Source organism: Eulemur rufifrons, chromosome 25 (genome assembly GCF_041146395.1).
Source record: "Eulemur rufifrons isolate Redbay chromosome 25, OSU_ERuf_1, whole genome shotgun sequence".
Taxonomy (NCBI): domain Eukaryota; kingdom Metazoa; phylum Chordata; class Mammalia; order Primates; family Lemuridae; genus Eulemur; species Eulemur rufifrons.
In genome coordinates this window covers 6,688,292-6,712,801 of record NC_091007.1, presented here as the reverse complement: position 1 = coordinate 6,712,801, position 24,510 = coordinate 6,688,292, and the positions used below count along the sequence as shown (strand labels likewise).

At 37.9% G+C, this 24,510-nt stretch overlaps 1 protein-coding gene across 16 annotated transcripts in view; it reads left to right on the top strand.

Annotated features, from left to right (window-relative positions):
• The window catches only part of PARD3 (par-3 family cell polarity regulator), a 565,900-nt gene that overhangs the window by 275,825 nt on the left and 265,565 nt on the right, over window positions 1-24,510 (top strand). The gene's annotated exons all lie outside the window — the stretch shown is intronic.

Here is a 24,510-nt window from a genome sequence, read left to right as displayed (position 1 = left end):
CTCCAGCTTTATTAAGGTATGATTGACAAAAATTGTATATGTTTGAGGTGTACAACATGGTGTTTTGATATATGTATAGTTGTGAAATGATTACCACAATCAAAATAATTAATGTATCCATCATCTCACATAGATACCTTTTTTTTTTTTTTGTGGGGAGGATACTTGAGATCTACTTTCCTAGCAAATTTCACGTATATAATACGTTATCATTAACTATACTCACCATGCTGTACACTAGATCTCCAGAATTTATTCATTTTATAGCAAAGTTTATTTATCTATTTTTTTGAATTCAGAATCTACATGTTTAATACAACAAAGTTTACCCTTTGTCTAACATCCCTCCTTTTCCACCACTCCACAGCCCCTGGTAACCAGCATTCTACTCTGAGTTTGGGTGCAATTTTTTTTTTTTAAGATGACACATACAGATGAGATCATGTAATGTTTGTCTTTCTGTGTGTGGCTTATTTTACTTAGCAGAGTGTCCTTTAGGTTCATCCATGCTGTTGCAAATGTCAGGATTTCATTCTTTTACGAGACCAAATAACATTCCATTGTGTATATATAGACACCACATTTTCGTTATCCATTCATCTGTTGTTTAGGCACTTAGGTTGTTTTCATATCTTGGCTTTTGTGAATATTTCCATGCACATTGGACGGCAGTTATGTCTTCAAGACAGTTGTTTTATTTTATCTGTATGTATACCCAGAAGTGGAATTGCTAGATCGTATGATAGTTGTATTTTTTATTTTGTGCGGAAACCCCATGCTGTTTTCCATTGAGGTTGTACTACTTTACATTCCCACCAGCAGTGTACAAGCTTCCCTCTGCTCCACGTCCTCCTCACTAACACTCGTTATCTTTTGACTTTTTGATCATAGCCATCCTAGCGGTGTTGAGCCTATAAACATCTTCCCTGGCGTAAGTTTTAAAAAAAAATGATACATTCACTAAATTTGATATGAATGAGACGGTATACATAGCAGAGGAGAAGCAGGAGAGGTAATTAGACTGAAATGTACTTAGCAGGACGAGAACAACAAAAGCAAAATAAAACCCGCTTTAAAATTTCTGCTAGAAGTAAGCACGATCGTTTGGGCAGAGGATGGGTAATAGGTTATGCTTTATATACTAGAAATCCTTCCCAACTACTTTCATTTAATAGTGGATTTGTCCTATTAACTATTCCCCGAGAGTTGTCTGACTTTAACGGCCTGATGTGTTTGCTGAGGTTCATTTTTTTCCTCTTTAGTTTTTGCCATTACAAAACATAATAAAGAGGATTGCATCACACAGATAAAAGAACGTTTTGTATGGTTTAGGAAACAAAAAAAGAAAGATCAACCTCTGCCCTGACAATTTGGGAACACCAGGGTAGAACTGATGGTTGTCGTCTTCCTTTTGTTATGCTGTCTGGACTCCGGAGGTCAATAGAGTTCTAGATTTCATGTGCCTCCAGTGGTTTTGTTTTCGCTCTATTTCCTCCTCGAGTGCTTGCCTCTCATTATCTGTTTCTGAAGGCAATTAGGACCGGTGTCGGCTTTGCCAGTGGGAATGAACAGCAGGAATGAAAGGGACACGAGCATGCTTCATAGTGCAGCGTCAGCAGGCGCCCCTGGAAGCCGAGGGTGTGTCACTCTTTGGGTGAGATGGATCATAGCTGTACACAAGGGGATAGTGAAACTTCTTTCTTGCTATTAGCGTATCAGTTAGTTTTACTTCTGTAACCTAAGGTAGGTGACGGATCTTATTAGAACTCTGTACCAGGAAGCACGATGTGGTTTCCAGAAAGAGTAGTCTTGCTTTTCAGGCATTAATTCACCTTGTTCAGAATACACCACTGAGTCCTGCGTTGGGTTCATGCCACAAGGTGGAGGACCATGTACCTTTCCAAAAGCGTTCTTTTCTGACGTCAATCTTGGGACTTCCTTTTTCTGAGAGACCTCAGAGAGAGAGAGTACAGGGCTTTGAAAACTAAATGGTCCGTCGTCGTGTTGCTTTGAAAAAGTTTTCTTGCTTCTGCAATTTTGACTCTGAGACTCAAGAAATGAAAAAAACAACAAAACCTTTAGTTTTGACGTATCACAATGTTTTAAGGAGTTTGACTTCCTTTTAAACATAACCATGTCCCTGACTCTGCATACACTATAATTTAATATTGGCAGATAATAGATCATAAGCTGGCTTTGTTCTTGTATCCCCACAGTTTATTGCAACTAATAAATTCTACAAAAGGAGCGGCAGGAGCTTTACCACACGTGATTGGAAGAATTTAGAACCAGAAAGTAGAGAGACCTTAAGGAAAATGTAAGCTAATTGGGAGCCTGCCATTTTCACTACCTTCCTTGGTGAACGGGCCTGAACCCAATTAGCAGGAACAGTGAGGAGGCACAAGGAACATTCCAGCTGCCACTAAAGCTCTGTTGTAGGGGAATGACTGCCCTGACCTTTAGAGAAAAATCTACGTGTTAGGGCTCTTTCCATCAAGAAAAACTTGATCTAATTGGCAGATTATACTAAAGGAGAGAAACTGGGAGGAAAAGTATTTTAAATGTGTATTGATGATGACGTAATCCCAATGCGATATAGAATGTTCTGTGCCCTTGCCAGGGGACAAGGAATCCCGCCATCCCATGTCAAGTCTCAAAATCTCAAAGCCAGGATTTTGAGGAGCAATGACGATACCTTTTTTTTTTTTTTTTGTGCCCTCCTCCATTTTTTATACCTTTGTCACTTTCTCCAGCTGTGACGCTCTCGCTTTATACTTTTGAAAATATTTACTCGTTATATGTGATGTTCACATGATCCACAATCCTCGTATTCCTCAATTATTGGAAGTTTCTACGAGTTTATTTTTTCTTTTCATCGTAATTTGATGGAGATCAAATTCTTGAAGATCAAGGGCAAAAGTAAATGTTAAAATTAGTGAGGAAACATTTTTAAGCCTATACAGGTTATTTTATGGGGACAGTTTTACAAGAGAGTGTTTCCCTCCAGGCCAGGCAGTAAGTGATTATGGTACTAGATCTTGCCTTGGTTATAAAGTGGCAAGTGTCTGGGAGGATGAGGCCATGGCTCCTGTTTCCTGGCTCATCACGGTTGATTTTTATACCTACCTCCCTGCATAGAGGGCGGTCCCCTTCCTCTCCCAAGTGCTTACTAGCCTTTTCTTTAAAAAAAAAAAAAAAAAAAAAAAAAAAAATTTTTTTCTTACTTTACTGAGACCTAGAACTAGCCACATGACAAAAAGAAGTTGGTGTCTAGAGTATGAAATTGGCCATACTTTCTTAATTGTTTGGAAATCTGGTTACAGCAGCTGCAGACCGGTCGGTGCCATGACCGAATGGTCACACCATTACACCATGGAAGAGCTGTAGAGATTCTAATGTAGGAGCAGACCAGGCTGTGTGGTATCTGCTGTCGTTAATGGGACATAAGGTTAGCTTCTGATGTGGCCAAAACAGTCATTGAAATGTGGTTTACTTTTTGTTTTTTCTTTAGCTCATAGGCATGGAGGAACCAAATGACTGTTCTGGTTATCTGGTCAAAAATAATCTATGCCCCCCCTCTTCCTCCAAATTCTAAAGTAGTATGGTTATCTATTAAAAGATAGGAGATTTATTAATATTATTTCCTAATTGACAAACCTTCACAAAATTTGTGCAGAAGCAACATGGTTGTGTTTATCTCTAGCGGCACCAAATGTGGAAACTGAAAACATCAAGGTTGTTTTAAAATTAAATTCGGTTTTCATTATAAAATGCCAGAGATTTTATTTTATAACAGAAATCTGTCGTGTTCACAATAGCACCCAAAATAAAATCAAAACAGCCTTTTAAGAGGGCTGTCTTGTCACCTGGATGGATAGATGCATGCCAACGGCAGAGTATTTTGTTGTGCTTCGATAATAGGATGGCTGCCGTTGAAATACATGTGTTCAGATGATCTGTTTTAAAATATAATGATTAAAACATTCTATATGTGACTCACATTATTTTCCATGAGCCCTACATATTTTCTACTTTTATTATCAAAGAACTGTGGGCTTAGAAACATCAGTGGAAGAACAGGACTAGAGTATGGGGCCCTGGTAGACACTCTTCTATAGGACATGCTCATTTCCTGCAGGGTCACTTTGGACTTCAGAGTGCCACGCAGCATTTTACCTACTGTTGCATGTATTTAATGACAAAAGACACAGTGAGGTTGGGAAGTGTGGATCAGCATTAGAAACCTGCACCTCAGTAGAGTGGGCCCTGTCTTCTCACCCCTCAGCTCGCTAGTCGTGTTGCCAAATCCAAGATTGTATATGAACTATGTAAACTTCATTTTCACTGTATACAAAATAGGGAAAATAATACCTGTTCGGCAGATTCTGGCTTTGTGTGCTGACACGAAGTGATGCAGCTCACGTTCAAATGCAGACCCGGTTTCCTGTGTGCCATAGATAGTCCTAAGATGCCAATTTCCTTCCCATCTTTCATTTTCCATAAGAATAGGTTTAGTGGTTATCCCTCAACAAGCCTCTGTTGTGTCGAGCGACTGATTTTATTTTCTTAAATACTGTTTTATCCTTGGCATATTGGAAGTAGCATTTGGTATGCTGGGGTGGTTTGTTTTCATCCCTGGTGTGTTTCTCATGCCCTCTTCTTCCTTTCCGAGTTGGATTCTTGCTTCTGTGGCATCTTACCAGAATTAGAATAAAACGTAATCTTTTTAAATCATCTCTGGTTCTTTTCTGAAGAACATAATCTGACACAAAAATGACATTACCGTTAATCTCTACGTGTGCGTTCATTTTTCATACTCCCTTCTGTTTTTGGCAAGCATGCCTGCTTTTAATAAGATTACAGGTAGGGATACCATTTAAGAATACTAAGTGTCTCATGAGGGCTTCTGCTCGGCCACTGGCGAAGCGTCTGGATGTCTTCGTGATGGGGAGTTGGGGGGAGCAGTGTCGCTCACTTGCTTTTGGGGCTGGGTTGTGCAGTTGGAGGGGGACTCGTCAGTTTGTCCTTTTTCTTTATGACTGGCCATATTTATTGCTGCTTTGGCCTATGGAGCTGAAAGCCTGCAAAGCAGCAGGGAAGGACGTCAGAAATTTCATGGAGTGAAAAAAAATCTTTGGTGGTGTGTGGATTAACCTTCATGGGGAATCCGTTAGTAACTGATGATTCCGCTGCCCGTGAATAGTGCCGCTGGAACTAGACATTCAGAGCTTGCACTACGCATAAAGATACGTTTTCATTTTTAGCTTTGACCCCCAGGTGCCTTTTCATATTTTTCATCGCAGGCAGTCTTGAAGATTTTTGTTGTGAGCCCTGCGATTAAATACGGTGATGAAAAGAATACACACTTTATCCTATCCCTCCTCCTATTCCGACCCATCTCTATGTCATTTGCTTTTGAAATTTTGTTCTTTATTTCTGTGTTCCGTGAGCAGTGCGACTGCTATTCTCAAAAAAAAAAAAAAAAATAAATAAATAAATAAAAATACTGGTTATGAAATGGCATTAACGTTTTCAGCCTACAGTATGTTGTTTTCACTACCTATTTCCTGCAGCCTGCCTGGAGAAATCGAATCATTCAAAAGCCATTTTTAACTTTGGAATTTTATGATCTATGTATGTATACTTTTTTTTTTTTTTTATCAGGCCTGTACAGGCCTTTTCTAGTTAGCTTCAACGTGGCTTTGAAATGGCCCTAAATAGTTTCCGTTTTAAGTGTGAAAACATTTTGCCCAATGGTTTTTTGTTCCTCTGTGCCCTATAGTATTTTCATAGGTCCTATATATATATATATATATATATATATCTATCTCTATCTGTGAGCCACTTTTTCTTTCATTTTTTTTTTCTTTTTCTTCCTCACTTTTTTAGTAGCTGCAGAAATTATAAAGAAATTAAAGTATGGTATTGGGATAGGGTTCAGGTTGGCTTTTGGGCTTCATTTCATACATTAGTATTATTACACTGCTTTACCTCAAGCACAGATGGCTTTTGAAATGGTTTTATTTTTAGTCCATCAAACTTCCCAAGGTTGGGAGACTGAACATTTTTTTTTTTTTTTCCTTTTTCTGCAAGTACTGTCCTCTCCCAATTGTCAGATGGAATTGTGATCTTGGTATCTGTTAGAATTAAGGTAAACCCTTTGAGAAGCATAATGTCTTTGTCTGCCTTTGGTAAGCCTTTGAATTCTCTGAAGTGACTCACTAACCGGCCCTCTCGCGATTTTGCTTTTCCTCTCCTTGAGAAAGTGGGTGCGTGGTGTGGAAGTGGGAAGTTCCCTGCCTGTGGGAGCTCACGATGCCCTTCCTCACTTGAGGAAGAGGCTTCCCTGACTTCTCAAATGCCGCAGTCTTCATCTCTGGCCTGTCCTTACGCCTTCCCAGGCTTGGGACGCTGCTCTTGCATTAGACTCCTTTCTACCCAGTCCTGAATGTCTCCATGTCAGCCAGGTCTTCATAAGCAGCAAGTATGTGCTGAAGTAATCCAACCTTGTCCCGCAAGCCTTTGTGTAAAGGGTCACATGGCTTCTCAGGGTACCTTCCCCGCTCCCCACATACGATGTCGGGTGACATCCCTGTCTTATGTCACTGTCTCTTTGCTCACCCTCCTTTATGACATTTATGAGTCTGAATTTGTCTTTGTTGCTGTTTCCCTGCCCTAACACGTCCCAGGCATCATCCTGTTCACCGTTCGTTTGTACCTCCTAGCAAACCCTTGTGTATTTTTGGCGAATAAGTGTTTGAATACATTCTAAGGAAACGGTCCATAATGTCCTCGCTTTTTCTGATGCCGTGTGTTACGGGTGGATTCTTTGTCAGGGGAATTAAACTGACCATTGCATGATGCCGTATGACAAAAGATTGTGATTTTTTTTTTATTAATTATGAGCTAAAAACTGCAGATGGCAGGTCCATCCACGAAAAAGTGAAGACATGCATTTGTAAATCTCATTAATACAGTCATACTATTACGTCATTGATGTTTGAAGATATCATTGCTTGTCACTTAGCATCTGCATGAGGCAAAGAGACTGAGAAATGATCACAAACTTAGGAGGACCAAAAAAATGGGAGAGAGGCGGGTGATGTCCGTTCTTTGAAAGTAGAGCAGTGTTCCTGTTGGGAAAAACTCGGTGATGTGGTGGAGAGCGCAGCCTTTCTTGCAGTTTAATCACTTGGGAACTTTCTTCGACAATATCTTGTAATTGAACATGGATCTGAGGGTCAAAAGATGGGTCCTGTCAGTGTAGCACTGCCAGCTGATCACAGGAGCCCTGGGGAAGCCACCTGAGTCTCCAAAGGCCGTGTGGGAAAGGTGAGGGGGGCAGAGGATAATAGTTGCTCCGACCTGCTTAAGTGAGGCTTTTTGGGACATAGGATAAAAAGGCCAAAAAAGTGTTGTTTTAGGCCCAAGATAGATGTCCAATCTGTTAGCTCTAAAAATATTGAATTACTTAAATATTAACAATGTTTAATTGTCCAGAAATACTAAATTACTCACTGTTTGTATAACTAAAGTGACATAAATTTTCTGTTTAATTGGAAAAACAATATTTGAACAAACCATTTGATTATATTGAATAATTCATAAGCAGTTGAATTGAGCATAATACAGTTAAACATTCTCTCCTGAAGATAACATATATTGTATTTTGGGGACACCTGTTTTTAGCTGTTACTGAAATTTTTTCTTTTCAATGAGTTCAGAGATTTTTCATTAGAATGAAAATAAATTATACTATTAAAAACTTAATGGAATGGATTGTGGTATGAATCATACAGCCTGACTGCACAGAGTTTGTAGAGAATTTTTTGGGTTTATAGTCATAGGTGTCCCTATTCTTCATTGTCCTGAGGGTTCATTAGACTTCTAGGGGTAAGTGATGCTAATCTTCCCTGTCACCATGAAATGCAGTATAACTCATCGGACTGTATTGTGATTAATTTGATCACATTATTTTGTTTTAAAAATTTTAATATGCTATTTGATTTTTGCGAAGGTAATACATTCATAATTCCAAAATTAAACATTATACATGGATGTACAAAATAATAGTCCCCCTCCCACAATTGTCTCTCTGTGCCCCCAGCTCTCCTCCGCATGTGCAACTAGTTATTAGTTTCTTGTGGATCCTTTCAAATGGTACCATGCTTTTATGAGCAAATGTGAAAATACATTGTCTTTTCACTTTTTTATATAAATACCACCTACAATGTTCTGTGCTTTTATTTTTTAATTTTTTTTATTTTCATCTTTGCCTAAACACAACTTGGCAATCTTTTCATAGTGACATAAAAAATGTCCATTTTTGAAACAGTTTAATAATTTTTTGTATAGATGGGACATTGTCTGTTGATGGGCATTTAGGTTGTTTCCTGTCTTTTTGCTATTGCAAAAAATACTGCAGTGAATTACTTATATATGTCATTTTGTATTGTGTATGTCTTAGATGAATGCCTGAAAATGAAATTGTATATTTATCCATTATACAAGAGTCTTATATGTGTTTGTAACTTTGATGGATGTTGTTAGACACTGGACCAAGTTACACACCACTAGCAAAGCCCGAGACCCCATTCGCTCTGTTACATCATGTGGTGCAACATGATCTATGCAGTCTATTAAACTGACTTGATCAGTTACGCCTTTGAAATATTGCGCTTTACACCTTCTCTAATGCATTAGGCTGTTGCCACGTTGGGCCAAGAGGATAGGCTGAAAGTGGTCTTTCTTTACTGCTAAAAAGCACAGGCCATTCAAACCCCTTCCTTTCCCCCAACAGATAAACTATGGTTAAGGAAAAGGGAGAGTTTGGAAGGTGGGATGAGCTCTTGTTGCTCTTAGAGTTTCACTTCTTCAGTATTTGCTCAGATGTCACTCACGCTGAAATGTCTCCGCCGTCCTTTATCCTGTTGTCAATGTTTTCTTCCTTTCTTACTTGATCTCTCTAATTTTTTTCCCTCCAAATTCACAAGATACTTGGAGGTTGGCAGAGTTTGACTACGGGGAAATATTCAAACCCTGCAAAAAAAAAAAAAATCAATTTTTAAGTGGTAAATGTTTAATGACATTATTATTAGTTTTTTACTCAAGTGCAACATATTTAGTAAATTTGCCCGAATAATGTTATGGAAAAGAATTGGTGAGTATACATTAAAGTTTAAGAAACGTTTTTCTTCAACTGCCTCACTCTGAAACTTTTTAATAACATTTTTTAGAAATGTTAAATACATAAGTGAAACCTTCTGAAAGATTTTCACCTTGGACATAACTTGTGTATTCTTTTTGTGTTTTAAATATCACACATTGGCTACATATTTTTCTGTTACCAACTAGAACTGAGTTATCACCCTCCCCCATTTCTATCTCCTATTTGAGTCAAATAATTGTTATTTTTTGCCTTTTTTTCTTGAGTGAAAATGACTGGAATGATAGGGATAGGAAGAGGACAAGGTTTTATTTTAAGATGGGTGGCTCACTAAATGCTTTTTGAAAAATATGCACACTTATGCTCACTTGTGCACATAAATTCCGTATGAACAGAATCAATAGTGTGTTTTTTCTCCCCTTCATATACCCCCAGGTCAGGCATGATAGTCATTTAATTACTATGTTAACGTTTTTTTCTTTCTGTTGTGCCTTAGACTATATGTTATGTAATGGTGTAAAAACCAGGTATTTGAAAGATTTAACTTTGGGGAATGAATGCAATCTTCTTGGCAAACTTTAATGTGCTGCATTGTTCTCGATTGCTGGGATTTGTTGAAGAAAGTTCATCCTGATGAGGTGCAAGTTTGTGCTGATGGAGTTGGTCCATTCAGGGAGCTTGAGAATTTCTGCCTACAGATATTAGTGTCTCATGTACAACCTTTCTCATCCCACGAAGGATTGTTGGTAATTTATGTTCTCATTGGTTTATCACCTATTAGGACCCAGCATTCTGTTTCTTTCCTTGTTCCACCGCTTAGTGGTTTAGATGGGTGTTTGAGGAGTCGTGTCCCATAAGAAGCCTCTGTCTCTGATTTGTCATTAGTGGACCCTGGGAAGCAACTGATTTTAGATGGTTCTTGATGTTCCAAACTTTTCCCTTTCTGCTATTTGGGAAGTTGAGATTGATGAGGCATTGGCATCTGCAATCACAAAAGGAAGTTTCAAAGACAGCTACAAATACAATGATTTCCTTCTTAAATTTTATTCTGGTATGGCAGCCTCAAAATGTAGACCAAAAATGGTTACACATGCGTGCGCACACGGTATAAATAAATACCAAATGTGGAATTTCTAAAACTGTGTTTGTGTCTAGAGTGATGGAATGTAGACTTTTATCATTCCATGACCCATGGTTTTTTGGACACCCTTAATTATGTCAGTTTTTCTATCTCTTATATGTAAAGTTGTTACAGTTTATTAAATGTTGCGCTTGACAAGGAGAATTTGTGCAGCTCAGTGCAAAGCCTTGTGTGAACATGAATGTGTGCTGGTGTGTGAATGTGGTAGTTACAATGTCATCCTGTGGCTCTTTGCACTAAAGAAAAGACAGCCCGGGATCCTGTGTTTGGCTCTTTTATCAGCCACTGATATTCTGGATTCTCTTCTTCACCTTTCCTATCCCTCTAATCCTGGCGACTTTGTAAATCCATCCATTCCCTCCATCCCCCTTTCTCCTCAAGTCCAAGCCGCCTGTACCTCTCACGTGGATGGCTGCACAGCATTGCAGCCACCCTGCCTGGCCACGTCTCCCTGTCCACTGCCACCAGAAAGACGTGTGGTTGAGAGCCCGCCCTGGGGCTCTGACCATGCTTGGGAGCATTGAGGAGTGCTGTGGTTGTCAGGGGCTTGAAGCCACAGTGACCTGGATTGGAATTTCACAGCATGGCTTCTGCTGAGCAAGTTCCTGGAGTTTCTAAGCCTTGGAGCAAGATGCAAAACTGTCCATGGTGCATTTCAGAGGATTGTGAGGATTAGATGAGATCCATCATGGAACGCTCTGGAAAGAGTACCGAACATACGGTGAGCGCTCAGAGAGTGCATTTTATACTGCCGGTTTTGGCCTTGTTGAGGTTGGGTCTTCCTGATATGATGTTCCTTCAATGACCCGATCCCAGCTGTTTCCAGGCTGTGCCCCCAGGTTTGCCCACGCTGGTCTCTAACCTCACCCTGTTCTTACTCTCTGGCCTCTGCACACCCTGGCCGACTCCTCTCTCCTCCCTAGGTCCTATTCTTGTGATCTCACCTCCAGCCTTAGGAGAGTTTCCCTGACTCCTGCCTCCGTCAGTCCCTTACCCTTAGCCACGCCCCCATCCCCATGGAAACCAACCTTAGGTTGTGTATTAATCTTTTCCCACCATCGTACTTTCTAGGTTTCATTTTAAGCCTGTGTCCTTCTTTTTAATGAGGGTAGGACTCCTATCTTTTTCTCAGGGCTTTTTCGTTTATTTTGGTTTTGAGGGAGGCATAACTAAACTTGTGGCGTTAGATCGTTCACACATATATTTGCATCTCAGTGTAATCATATTTTTATAGAATCCACTGTTGTAAAGGGCTATCTGCTTGTAATTTGCATATCTAAAAATATTCTTAAAACATTTGTATAGTAAGCATTTTGCTGAAACTCCTTCCTTGCATAATACTGTCTTTCTGTATTTTCTTACATTGAATATATAACTTTTCAAGAATCTCTTCTAGATTAAATTGGAGAAAGTTTGAGGGGAGGGCAAGGAATGTTAGTTTGATTATATCAGCAGAATCTAGGCTTTTGGACTTGCCCATAATTGAAGTCCCTGGGGGGACTAATTTTCCTGAGAACTTTGTATTTTAATCATAAACAGACCCAATTCAGTAATACTTTCATAAACCTTTGGCTAAGACTTTGGTATTAATGTCCTGAACTCTTAGAAAGAGAAACATATTTTTGTAGGTTGGCCAAGAAAAATAGGTCTCAATTCAAATAAAAATAATGTATTTGTTATTTTAAAGAAATTTTTCCATTGAGCAATCTGTTAAACATTTTGGTAATTTAGTTGTCTAATATTGGACATGACTTAGGCAGTGACTTGATGTGTTTTCTCTGGCCCAGTATGACGACTATTTGAATTCTAATGTTTTCACTTTTGACCTGGAGGGTAAGTTATGTTAGATTATACATAATTATTTAATGGTTAACTTTTATTTCTTTTGTTGTAGGCTTTAATAAAAGGATGAATCCTATGTCTTGTTTTCTTAAATATATTTGAAATGGTAAAATATACAAAGAGTTTATATTAAGGTCAAAATACTTTCTTTAAGGTACTTTAAGGTACTTTCTTTAAGGTACATGTGCAGTTTTCCCCCTGCTGTTGCAAGTGGCTTGAAACAGCACTTTGAATCTATGGCACCTCTGGAGAAACTTCCCTCTTCACTTCTCTGACATTCTGTTTCTAAGCTCACTCGTATTATTTATAGAAATCTCTTCCTGGTGCTCAGCCTGCATGACTGCAGGTCATTTTTCTAGATGGGTTTTTATGTGCCTTTCCTTGGTGAACTTGTATGTTACTTCAGCCTTGCACTTACCCACAGGTAATAGCCGGTCACTTCTGTCCAGATGTCTTGTTGATCCCTCAGTTTGAGCGTGGGTGAAGGTAAACTATCTTTGCGCTTCCTCCCAGGCAGAAGGGAAGTTGCCCTTAGTAAAAGGGGCAATGTGAGTTGAAACCGCTTGTGCTGGACCTGGCTCTCCATGGAGCCTGGCAACATATAGCAGCCTCTGTGTGCATAACGACCTTACCACCTGTGAAACCATGAGTCGTTAATTTCTGAGTGTTTTCTACGCCTAGAAAATTCTATGATTATGATTTTCTTTTTTTTTTTTAAATGTTGCCTCATGTCTTCTAGATGTCAAACTTAGTTTTTTCCTTTCTTCTTTTTTCTACTTCATGTTTTACCTATTGCCAGGTACTTTATATTATACCTTTACTTTTGCGCATACACACACACACAAACACACACTTATAATCTAGTTTGCTATTTATATATGACCTCTCATGCCTGCCGTATTCCTTTTGACTGGACTGATATAATATTTGTCCACCTCTCCATCTATTCCTCTTTTAAATCAATTCTGTATATTCCTATTTACTTAGTCTCCCAAATCGCCACTTGGATTTCCTCACCCACAAATTGAAATAAAAGCATGAAGAAAACTCCCTGCTGTATTCTGATTTAAAATTAAACTCATTAGTTTGGTAGTCCATGTTCTCCACAATCTAATTTCAATTTAACTTTTTTAGGCATCATCTCTTACCTTGGTCTTACGCATATTCTATGCTTTGCTGGACCACTATACCTTCCTTTAGAATAAATTCTTTTCTTGAGGGCAGCCTCAAATATTTGCAGAATCCTAGACTCCCCCTACCTTCTGAATCACCATGGTCGTGCATTACTTAATTCAGTCTTTGATGACGTGTGTTGGATGCTGGCTTGAAGACATCACTCTGCTTGAAAATGGAGGAGTAGGATCCAGGATGTTAGTCCTGCAGACCAAAGTTGGATCCCAGCATCCTACTTACCAACTGGAAGCTTGAGTAAGCAACTTAACCTCTAGCTTCCTGCAGAAGCCCCAGCTGTCTGAGTTGAAACGGACACTTAATGAAAACCATTAATAATATTCCAAAGGAAAAAAAAAGAATGTAGAAATCCAAATCATCTATCTACAAAATCACAATCAGTTTTTATGAAATGGTTTAGATGTTTTTTTTAAAAAAATTCCAGTGGAGGGAAAGATGTATTTCTGTGGGTAGCATGCTATGAGGAAGTGGCGTAATGTGCCCACGACCAGAGGCTTGGATTTTGTTCCCTCTCCGAGAGATTGGTTAGTCTGACCTCTCGAGCCACCAGTTTCTCATCTGGGTGATTGGGGAAGTTGCCTCTTTCTTCCTCTTCCAGTTCAGAAGCTTTAGTGATTATGCCATAGTAGATAGCTTATGCTCTCGACCCAGAAAAAATTAAATCTCTTTTCCGTTAGCTATTTGACCTTGGCATTTTTGATTGACTCTTTCTTGTTTTGGTGTTCTTATTTGCAAAATGGTAGATAACAGAACCTATCTCATGGACGTTAGTAAGGATTAGATAAAATAATATAGATCAGTGTTCAATACATGTTAGCTATTTTAATTACTATAGTGTGCTAATTCAAGCCTAATATAACATTTATTGTTATTTTCTGCCACTTACCTGGTTCTAGTGATTGCTACAAATTTTCAGTAGTTCTATCATTAGGGAATTAGCTTGCTGCTTGCCTTTCAATGCAAGGCCTTGTTTGATAGAATAATAAGCAAACGACACACAATAGTCTATTATCAAAGATTCTAGATAAGATTTTTTTGTATTTAGAACACGTTTGTAGTATATGGTTAGTATTATCTTTGTATTTTCTACATGAATAAGATGGTTTTGGTTTTCATATAATTATTTATATGGCCAAAATCCTTTGATACTAAAAAACACTTTATAGAGAAGAATATGCATATTCTCTGATTTCCCTAGAACTGTAAACATTTTACATAAGACGTTTGTTTATTATCTTACTGAGAAGTACTAACATTATGGCTAAGCTTTTTCGTGTGGCTATAATGCTTCTCTTCGAGGGTGATCTTTTATTTAAATTCAAAAAGCTGTCTAGATCGAAGTAAACTTATAACGAGAACCTCAGTTCATGGCTGTATCCATTATCTCGGTTCGTGAATATTTTAGCTGACATGCATGAGACAAAAGTTTGCTCCCGAGTTTCTGACGTTTTGCTATTGCTTTTTCTCCTCATTCAAGCTAATAGTCTTTTTTAAGTTCTGCACTATAACTACTTTTGGCTTTAAAATATAAAAGGATTTGATGTTTATGGTATTTTCTGTTTCAAATGTCTTCAGGATCTTTACAAATGATAAGCGTTCTACTCTGACTCTAACAACTAAGACTGTCACTTCTAAAATAACATTTCCATATACGTACTTCAGTTTTCTTTAAAGAATTATTTACTGTTTACTCTTTTCCTTCCCACTTCCAGCCTGGGAGAGATCTCTGTCTGTCTTTGGTGTACCCTTCTGCATTGCTAACAAATTTTCATTGACTTTCTGTGGTTACTTTTATTCTGTATGTATTTGTACAAGATTCCATGAAATTTAGACTTAGTGTTTTTGCATGGGTTGCCTTTAGTTTATAATACAGAATAAAAATAATTGCCCTTTTTACCCCCACCAGTGGTTAGAAACAGCAAAACCACTGGCTTTGTGACCCTTTCCTGATCTTTTGTACCACTGCTGGGCTCTGATTGCTTTATTTAAAAAGACGCAGCCACCTTCTTTCATCCCAACAGTGAAGGGCTCCGTCACTTTCATCTGTATTTCGAGTAATTGATTTGTACACTAATGTAACTGAGTTTTCTGTCCTTCGCTCCTAATCTTAAATGTTTGAAATAAAGACGATTTGTAGAATTTTAAGCATTTTTAACAATAAGGCAATCATAGGTATTCGTGAGTAGACACGATTTTGGTTACATCGGGTCTCTTCGCATTGTCTCTGATCTCACTAGGCTTGTTCATATGAATGATCCTGTAAGTCACACTGGTGTAAACTTCTCATGATCACTGGAGATTATGGGAGAGCTGGGAGAGATTCTTCCTCAGTTAGGCTTCCTGTTTGGAAGGCTCGGGCAGTGGTGGAAATGCATTGGAGGATGAAGCACGTTCTTGGGAGTTGCTCCCCTTGCAGGAGCCTTGAGCTACCTGTTCCTTTGGATGGTAGCATGGTCCACGTCCCCACGCAGCTCCCCTTCTCTTCCACATGCTGATGTCAGGCATTTGTGTCTTCACCTCTGCATGCCTGGGATCACTGTCATTCTATGCCTCCTCTTCTAAGGAGAACTCACTGAGGTTCTGCTACATTCTTAACGCTGTGAGTGCCCTGCCTTTGCAAAGAGGAGCGTTCGCTAGAACAGCATGAATATTTACCAGTAAATTTTAGGCCTTAAACTTAGATGTGATACCATATTGTTATTTAGAAATTTTTTAAAGAATTATAGAAGTAGATTATGTAGAGCTGTAATTATTTTTATTCTCTTTTCCTTATCTCTTTTAAGACTATAGTTCCCCAAAAGGACATTTTGGTGTAAGATAAATAAATCACTGAGCACATGCAAAGGATGGAGTCTGTTTGCTATAATTTGTTTTTACTTGTTTAACATTTATTTCTAAAATTCTACAAATAATGAAGAAACCCAGTTTGTTGAATGCCCCATGACATACCAGGGTTTGTGCTAAGCCAGAATCAGAATCCATTTATTTTATGATCTTGTAGGTGAACTAGGCATTACTATTGTCATTTAAAGATGAGAAAACTCGTATTTTTAGTAAACTTCTTGAGTAACGTTACCTACATAGTAAGTAATGGAGATAATTTAAAAGTTTGGTTTCGAAGCTGGTTTATTGCACAGTTGAAAATAGAATACTAAATTTCCATTTTGTTTTTGCTCAGTTAAATATTTTTTTGATACTGACTCTAGTCTTTGGTGTTCACTGTTGATAAATATAATTCCATCTCTGTTCTACAATACCCGGCAGTCTGTTGGCTGAACAGAAGACTGGAATCACTGCTGTCCCACTGACGAAGTAATAGAAGGGGACATTGGGCAAAAATGAGCATTTCAGTGGCTATGACAACTGAGCAGAGATTCAGAGACTCTGCCCAAAACACTCGGGTGGTTTTGGATGTGTAGATGGTGTTCACTTTGGGCCTTGAAGTATTTGGCCGCTGTGGATATTAAAATCCTGGACAAGGAGCCAGAGTATAGAAACTTAAAAACAGGTGGATTTCTTGTTTGTGAGTTATCTGGTGTGTTGAGCTTACTGTGCATTGAGTGGCTAGGATGGGTAGGAGAACTTAGATTGTGTTAAGGTTGTGAAAGTATCTGCATGTATGATATTAAGAGATGCTGTCAGTGAAAGAAAAAGGGGTCTTGTCTGTCACATTGATCCCAAATGGATGTTGCTTTCACCATTAAAGTATCCTGAAAATGGATTTGAGAGGAGAGAGAGAGAAAAAGGAGAAAGTCTACTTGGGAGGATGGGTAGTAATGTCCTAAACCCAGGCTGTGGCAGTTGAGATAGAAATAATAAATTTGGTAGGTATTAGCAGGTAGAATCAACTGGTCTTGGTCATAATCAGGATGCGACTTTGCTATTATTGAGACATTAAAAACGGCTCAGATCCATTTCAGCAGAATGGAGGGACAGGCACTAGGTTTCTAAGAGGTTGAGAAGAAAATGGGAGGTATACAATTTGGAATGCTAAGAGAAGTAGAAGAAGGTGCTTTTTTGTTTGTTTGTTTTTTTAAATTATGGGGGTGATGGTTGCCCCGTTGCTGGCTAATGGGGAAAAGCCATTGCTCATTTAATAGGGCTGTTTGCTCAAAAATTAAAGTTAGAATCTTGCATTAATAAGCCACATTTCATCAAGCTTCATATTTGATTAGTTCCTTCTGGGGTCTTTCAAAGACCCTTCTGATTTCTACTGACCTAAGTGGTTTTGTGTTACTATTATAGAATATATCTTGTCTATTTCTTCCAACAGATTATTATGAATATAGTATACAACAGTGGTCTTGATGCTTATCCCAAGGGATTCTGATATTAGAATCTCTGTTCATGCTAAAAAACTTGGTTGTGTTTGTTAGAAAATAATATGACTGGTAATTTTATTTATCTTCTGAATGGATTGCTCTGTGTAATGAGATGATGAAACTATTCATCAATTTTTAGCTTCTTCTCTTCCTTTTCTATTGTATCTGTGCTATGAGATAAGATGTTAATGTATAAATAATCATACCTTATGGTACACAACACTGGCAAATATAGAAATATATATGACCTTCAAAATAAAAGGAACTTAAGGGTTAATCTTAAGTGTGTGGTGAGCTGGGTTTTTTTTTTTTTTTTTTTGGCTGGAATAATACTGCTTGGGGACTTCCTGTGAATAAGAAGATAAAAATTGAACCAGAGTTTCATGGTTTCTTTTCAGTTCCCCATGTGATTATAAATTTGCCAGGTTGTTAATATTTGAACTTTAATAACGAGTCTGTGAATTGAAAAACACCACTGAGGATTTTAAGGTGGTCTGGAAAACCTGGGTAATTGTTAAATAATTTAACTTCTTGAAATTCCAGTTCTCGTAAAAGCAATTTTGATGATAGCAAAAACATGGCTGGCTTTATTTATTTTTTAACACCCTAAGATTCAGTTGGGTATGCATTTGTTTATGTGTGGATCTTTGTGCTATGTTTTGGGTAAGTTTTGGTTAATAATTACAAGAACTAGCATTTCTTTAAAAACTTCTTAAAAACTCTTTAATTGACAAATAAAAATTGCATGTATTTATAGTGTACAACATGTTGTTTTGAAATATATATACATTGTGAAACGCCTAAATCAAGCTTAACATATGCATTACCTCACATGCTTACTTTTGTGTGTGTGATGAGACACGTCAGATCTACTCTTAGCACTTTTCAAGAATAAAATACATTGTTATTAACTGTAGTTATCATGTTGTACAGTAGATCTTTTGACCTTTTTGTATCTAACTGAAATTTTGTATCCTTTGACCAACATTTCTCCATCTCCCACTCCTCCAGCCCCAGGTAACCATCATTCTACTTCCTACTTCTCTGAGTCGAATTTTTTTTAGATTTCATAGTAAGTGAGATCATGTGGTATTTGTGCTTCTGTGCCTGGTTTATTTCACATGATGTCCTCCAGGTTCATCCATGGAGGAGAAAAATGATAGATTTTCTTTTTTTTAAGGCTGAATAGTAGTTAATTGTGTGTATATACCACATTTTCCTTGTCCCTCATCCATTGGTGGACACTTCAGTTGATTTCATATCTTGGCTATTGTGAAAAATGCTGCATAAAACATGAGTGTACAGATGACTCTTCAACAGACTCATTTCGTTTCCTTTGAATATACACTCAGTTGTGGGATAGCTAGATTATATGGTAGTTCTATTTTTGAGTTTTTCAAAAACCTCTATACTGTTTTCATTATTAGCTGCAGTGATTGACATTCCCACCAGCAGTGTGCAAAGTTCCCTTTTCTCCACATCCCCTTCAACACTTGTCTTTTTGATAGTTCTTATTTTAACAGGTGTTAGGTGATATCTCATTGTGGTTTTAATTTGCATTTTTCTGATTAGTGATATTGAACATTTTTTCATGTTTCTTATAACTATTGGCCATTTGTATGTCTTCTTTTGGGAAATGCTTATTTGGATCCTCTGCCCATTTTTTAATCAGGTTATTCATTCTCTGTCGATTTGTTGGAGTTCCTTATATATTTTGGATATTAATCCTTCATCAGCTGTTTGGTGTGCAAATACTTTCCCTGTTCCATAGGTTGTCTCTTTACTCTGTTGTTTCCTTGGCTGTGAGGAAGCCTTTTAGTTCGTCATTTTATTTTCCCTTTTGTTGCCTGTGCTTTTTGGGTTTATATTTAACAGGAACTACTGTGTCTTGAATTTTACTCTGCTAAACTCTTCATATACATTATCCTTAAATAGAACTTAGGAGGTAGAGTTCAGTATTATTGCAGCTATTTTCTAGATGAGAAACTTGAGTTACAAAAGTCATATAACTTACTAATGGGCACACCATAAGTATATACATTGGCTTCAAATCTAGGTCTTTTTTAACTCTAAATGCCATGTTATTGTCTAGTATGTTATAACTATATAGAGCAATGTGAATTCTTCGTAAACTGAGATTCACAGAGGTGTAAGTGGATGTCCCTGGATGTGCTTTGGGAAGTCTGTTAAGTCTGTTCCTTGAATATGTGTGGCCTTGCTCCTTCCTTACGGTTTTCACTTTGGTCCTCTTCCCTGGGATGTGCTTCCCTAGATGCCTCTTGCTTAATGCCCTGGGTCCTTCATATCTTTGCCAGAATCTGAAGTCTTCACTGAGACCCTTCCCGAATAAAATACAAGTATATTTTGCAGCTCCTGCTATCTCCCCACTTTCTGTGTTCCCAGTTCTTCTTACCTTAGTCATTTTTAATAGCACTTTACATAATTTACTTACTACATTTATTGCATATTTTCTGTTCCTGCCTATTTAAATATAAATTTCAGGAGGGCAGAAATCTTTTCTGTTCTGTCCCAAATGGCTGGGGCATTGCTCAGCATATCATGGGCATTCAATAATTGCCTAACTAAATAAGTGAATAAATCAGTGAGAACTCCCTGAATTCGTCAGTAAGATTTGTGGTTTTATGACGCGCTGCTAGGACAAGCATTCATGGCTTTTATCAGATTTTTACTTTATCAGACTGGACCCAAAGTTTACCCCAAGAGGTGGTGATTCAGTCCTATCGGAGTCGCAAAGTAGGGCCCAATGTTCTTTTGGGGTGTTTTATTGCTAAAGGTGTCATGAAATTTTAAGGGTATTGAGAAGACACCTGCAACGCCATGGCAGTACTCTATACGTGCTTACTTTTTTTTTTACATGTGATTTGTACCTTGATGGAGTATGTATTTTAAACCGTCAGAAGACATGAGATCTGTAGCTATAAGTCAGTCTCTTTGACCGAGTCAGACATTTGCCTCAACTTCTTTGACTTTTGCAATATTACTACTACTGTCACAGATTTCCTCATGGTCTAAAGATTCTTTTAAGTTGGAATGTTACTAATATCTGACTTCCTACCCTAAAAAATACTGACAGCCCTGCTCTCTCCCCACGTTTGCCTTGCAATTCCATTTTTATAAAAAAAAAAAAAATCCTCATATGTAGAGGTGATTTTCAAAATGATGGGGGAACACCAAAGGGGTGTGGGTCTCATATTTAATGTCCAAGGGACAGGCCAAGGCCTGAGAACAAGAGATCTGGGAATCAGACAAGTAGGGCCGGTTAGAAGAAGAATCAGGAGGAAAGAGCTATGAGACTTATTGTAGAAATTGCCTAATGAAAGATTCAGGGTTTTGAATAGGAAATAGTATTTGGTATTCAAAAGGTTTCTCAAATAAGTGAAGAAGAGGTAGAGCTGGCCCTTGCAAAGCTAATCTGAATAACAAAGGCAGAGCTGACTTTCTAGGAAAAGTGTGAAAGGCTTCTGAATGTTCTTTCCTTCTCTTTGTCTTCCTGTGAATATCCCGCAGGTTGCTCATACACAATTAAATATGTCCATGCTCTGGAGTCCAGGCGTAAAATGGATAGGTGTTGTGGCTTTTAAGAAATATACGTACAGTCTAATATTTAAAATTTATTTTGGTTTGCTGTCAGTTACACAATCTGTTTTCTTTTAACGTGAAGTGCTGCCCAATGTTTTTTTTTTCCCCCCTCCAAAAGAGACAATTCCTGTCATACTAGTAGTCCAGTTCGCCCTGGTCTATTATATGGAGAATAAATAAGCAGGCATCTTGATCTTCTTTTATCTGAACATTTTAAGAGTAAATATTGCAAGAATAAAACAGTTCTGATCTGAGTGTCACCTAAATAAATATTTCAAACTTTTTATTTTGGTGAGTGAAAGCAACTAATACCCACTGAATTTTCTATTTCTTATTTGTCCTCTAGATCATTTATTTAATCATTTTCTACTAAAAATTGTAATGAGTCTCTTTTTCCGAAGGTATCTCTTCTGGTAAATATTGATAAGAAAATGTTTCGAATAAAATGAGCTGACGTTTCTTAGTCCATTTGCAAATCATGAATTCTAGATTTAATTATATCCCAAGGCGAAAACCTGAGGAAACCAGAAGTACTAACGTAATTGGGCCAAATTGTGTAATCAAAAGCTAAATGATATGGTTATTAAATCTAATGAAATGATTTCCCAGTATTTAATTCATTTCTCTGATTCAAGAAATTTTAGCAATAAATAGGTTTGTTGAAACGGACGTTTTAGGCTTTCACTGCCCCTAAACTGTTTTCCTTGAGACTGTGTTTTTCATTGGAAATAGTTCTTTTTTTTTTTTTCTTTGTTTTGATGAGTTCCTATTGAATAGTGATATTGGAAATATTTCTAAAGTTTACACCTTAAAGCAGACAGTGGATGTCTGCTGGGGTGTAGACGAAAGGAAGGGCGGCAGGAAGTGAAATATGAGTCCTTACTAAAGGCAGAGGGGAAGGAATGAAGGGAATCAATTGCTTTTTAAAAATTCTCCACTCTCATTTTATACAAAATGAAAACATACCATAGATTGCTACAAATCTATATTACATCTACAGGAGTAATATCATTAGTTTACAAAGATTTCGTTAAAATTGATAGAAAAAAATAAGCTCCTGGCACGTAGGTAAACCTACAGGTACTATGCAACCATTTCACAAACGTGATTGTCTTAGTCTGGGTTCTCCAGAGAACCAATAGGATTATATTTGAAGAGGTGTATCATAGGAAATTGGCTCCGTGTGATGATGGGGTCTGAGACATCCCAAGGTCTACAGGTGTGCCAAGCTGGAGCCCAAGGGGAGCCAATGGTACAAGTATCAGTCCAAAAGCCTGCAGGCTTGAGCCCCAGGAAGATCCGGTATTTCATTCCAAGGGCAGGAAAAAGACCCCTGTCCCAGCTTAGACAGGAGGAGTTCTCTCTCTCACCCTTTTTTGTTCTGTGCAGGTCGTCAGCTGATTGCATGAGGCCTACCCACCTTGGGGGGCCACTCTGCTTTACTCGGTCAACTGATTTAAACGTGAATCTCATCCAGAAACACCTTCGCAGACACACCCAGAATAATGTCTGGCCAAATATTTGGACACCATGTGACCCAGCCAAATTGACACATAAAATTAACTATCACACCGATAACATCTTTAACCTCACTTATAATCTTAAATTCAAACTAGAATAGCAACAAGACTTCTTGCTAGTCAGATTGATGAAGCCGTGTGAGGGCCTGTCTCTTCTCTGTCTCTCTCTCTATGTCAGAGGAGCTCGTTAAGAATTGAGGTCTAAGATTTGATCCTACTTGCAAGCTAACAAGTTAGCCTACCTCAGCCTCACGGGTGATGACGGAAGAAAGGAGACTCCAGGATCAGAGAATGAAGTATTCTATTACTGCTAGCACAGCAAGCAGCACAAGCACCAGCATATTCGGTTCAATCCCCCTTACCCCCAAGACCCATGGACCCAGCTAGATGCCTGCAGGCTGTGTGGCTGACTTTGCAGGTGAAGACTCTGAGCTTAGGAAACTTGGATCTTCTGTAGTATCAGTAAGCACAAGACTGCCCTTTGCTTGGGAGGGAGATGCTTGACCTTTGTCTTCCAAGTCTGTCTCTCTACAAATATCTTGAGAAGCAAATCAGAAAACATAGTCAAGGTCTCTGTTCCCAAGACTTGTGAATTTGCAATAGACCAGTGGAGAATTATCTTCTAACACAGGAAACGAAAGCTGTGACATGGACAGTTTGACATGAGGCTGGGAATGATGTCAACTGGCTTGGTTAAGAGAAGGTAATTTAACACTGAATTCCCTAAAGTGATCATGACATTGGAATCATTCCACTGTAGACGTCCTTCACAAAATTCATCTTAAATATTGAAACGTTTTTATTTAGAAATCCATTAATTACTGTAGGTTTCACGTGTCCTGTCATAAGTGAAGTTTTACATAATATATTTATTTTACCTGATGGAATATTGAATCATTAAAGATGGCTTACTGCAAAGATTGCAATAAAATGGTATATTAAATGCTTATATTTTATTACTGTGTAAACAAAGAAAAACCTGTATGATTTCAAAGAACTGGAAGCAAACACCACAGATGTGTAAAAACGATAGAAATCATCTCATATCAATACATCATGGTCTCACAAAATGTGGAATAGTTTAATCACTATAACCAAACTTTTGTTTCACACAAGGTAGAAGACATTTTTCAAAACAAATGATAAGTTGTAAATGAATTCCAGTTTTGTTTATCTAGAAGGCAGTGCTGAGCACCTACATAGCACTTAGTTCTCAGTACTTTACACTGATTTCCTCATTTGATCTTCATAGAAACTCTACTAGGTAAATACTATTATTTGTCCCAGTTTATGAATGCGTAAACTGAGGCACCGAGAAGTTAAGTAACTTGTCAAAATGATTTGCATGCAAAATCCAGGTTTTTAAGACCATGCTAGGCTGTCCTAGCAAATGTAACACACTGAATATTTTAAATTGTTGCATTTGTCTAGTATCTTAATTTTTGTTTTACATTTGTGTCATATTCTGGGAATTAAGAACAATGCAACAGTGCATAGCTATTTCATTTTTTTAATGTTAATCTCTAATATTATGATTTTTAAAACCATAATTTAAAATTGAGCATTTAAAACAAATTATCACTGCTATATACCTTGTGTCAGATACTCAATAGGTTTCATTTTATTAGAGATTATACAGTCCCTTGATCCCCAGGAAATCTATTCACTAGCTTTTGCTTCTTTGAATTTAACCGGAACATTGAGTTGAGAGCAAGATTTTGTTTTTTA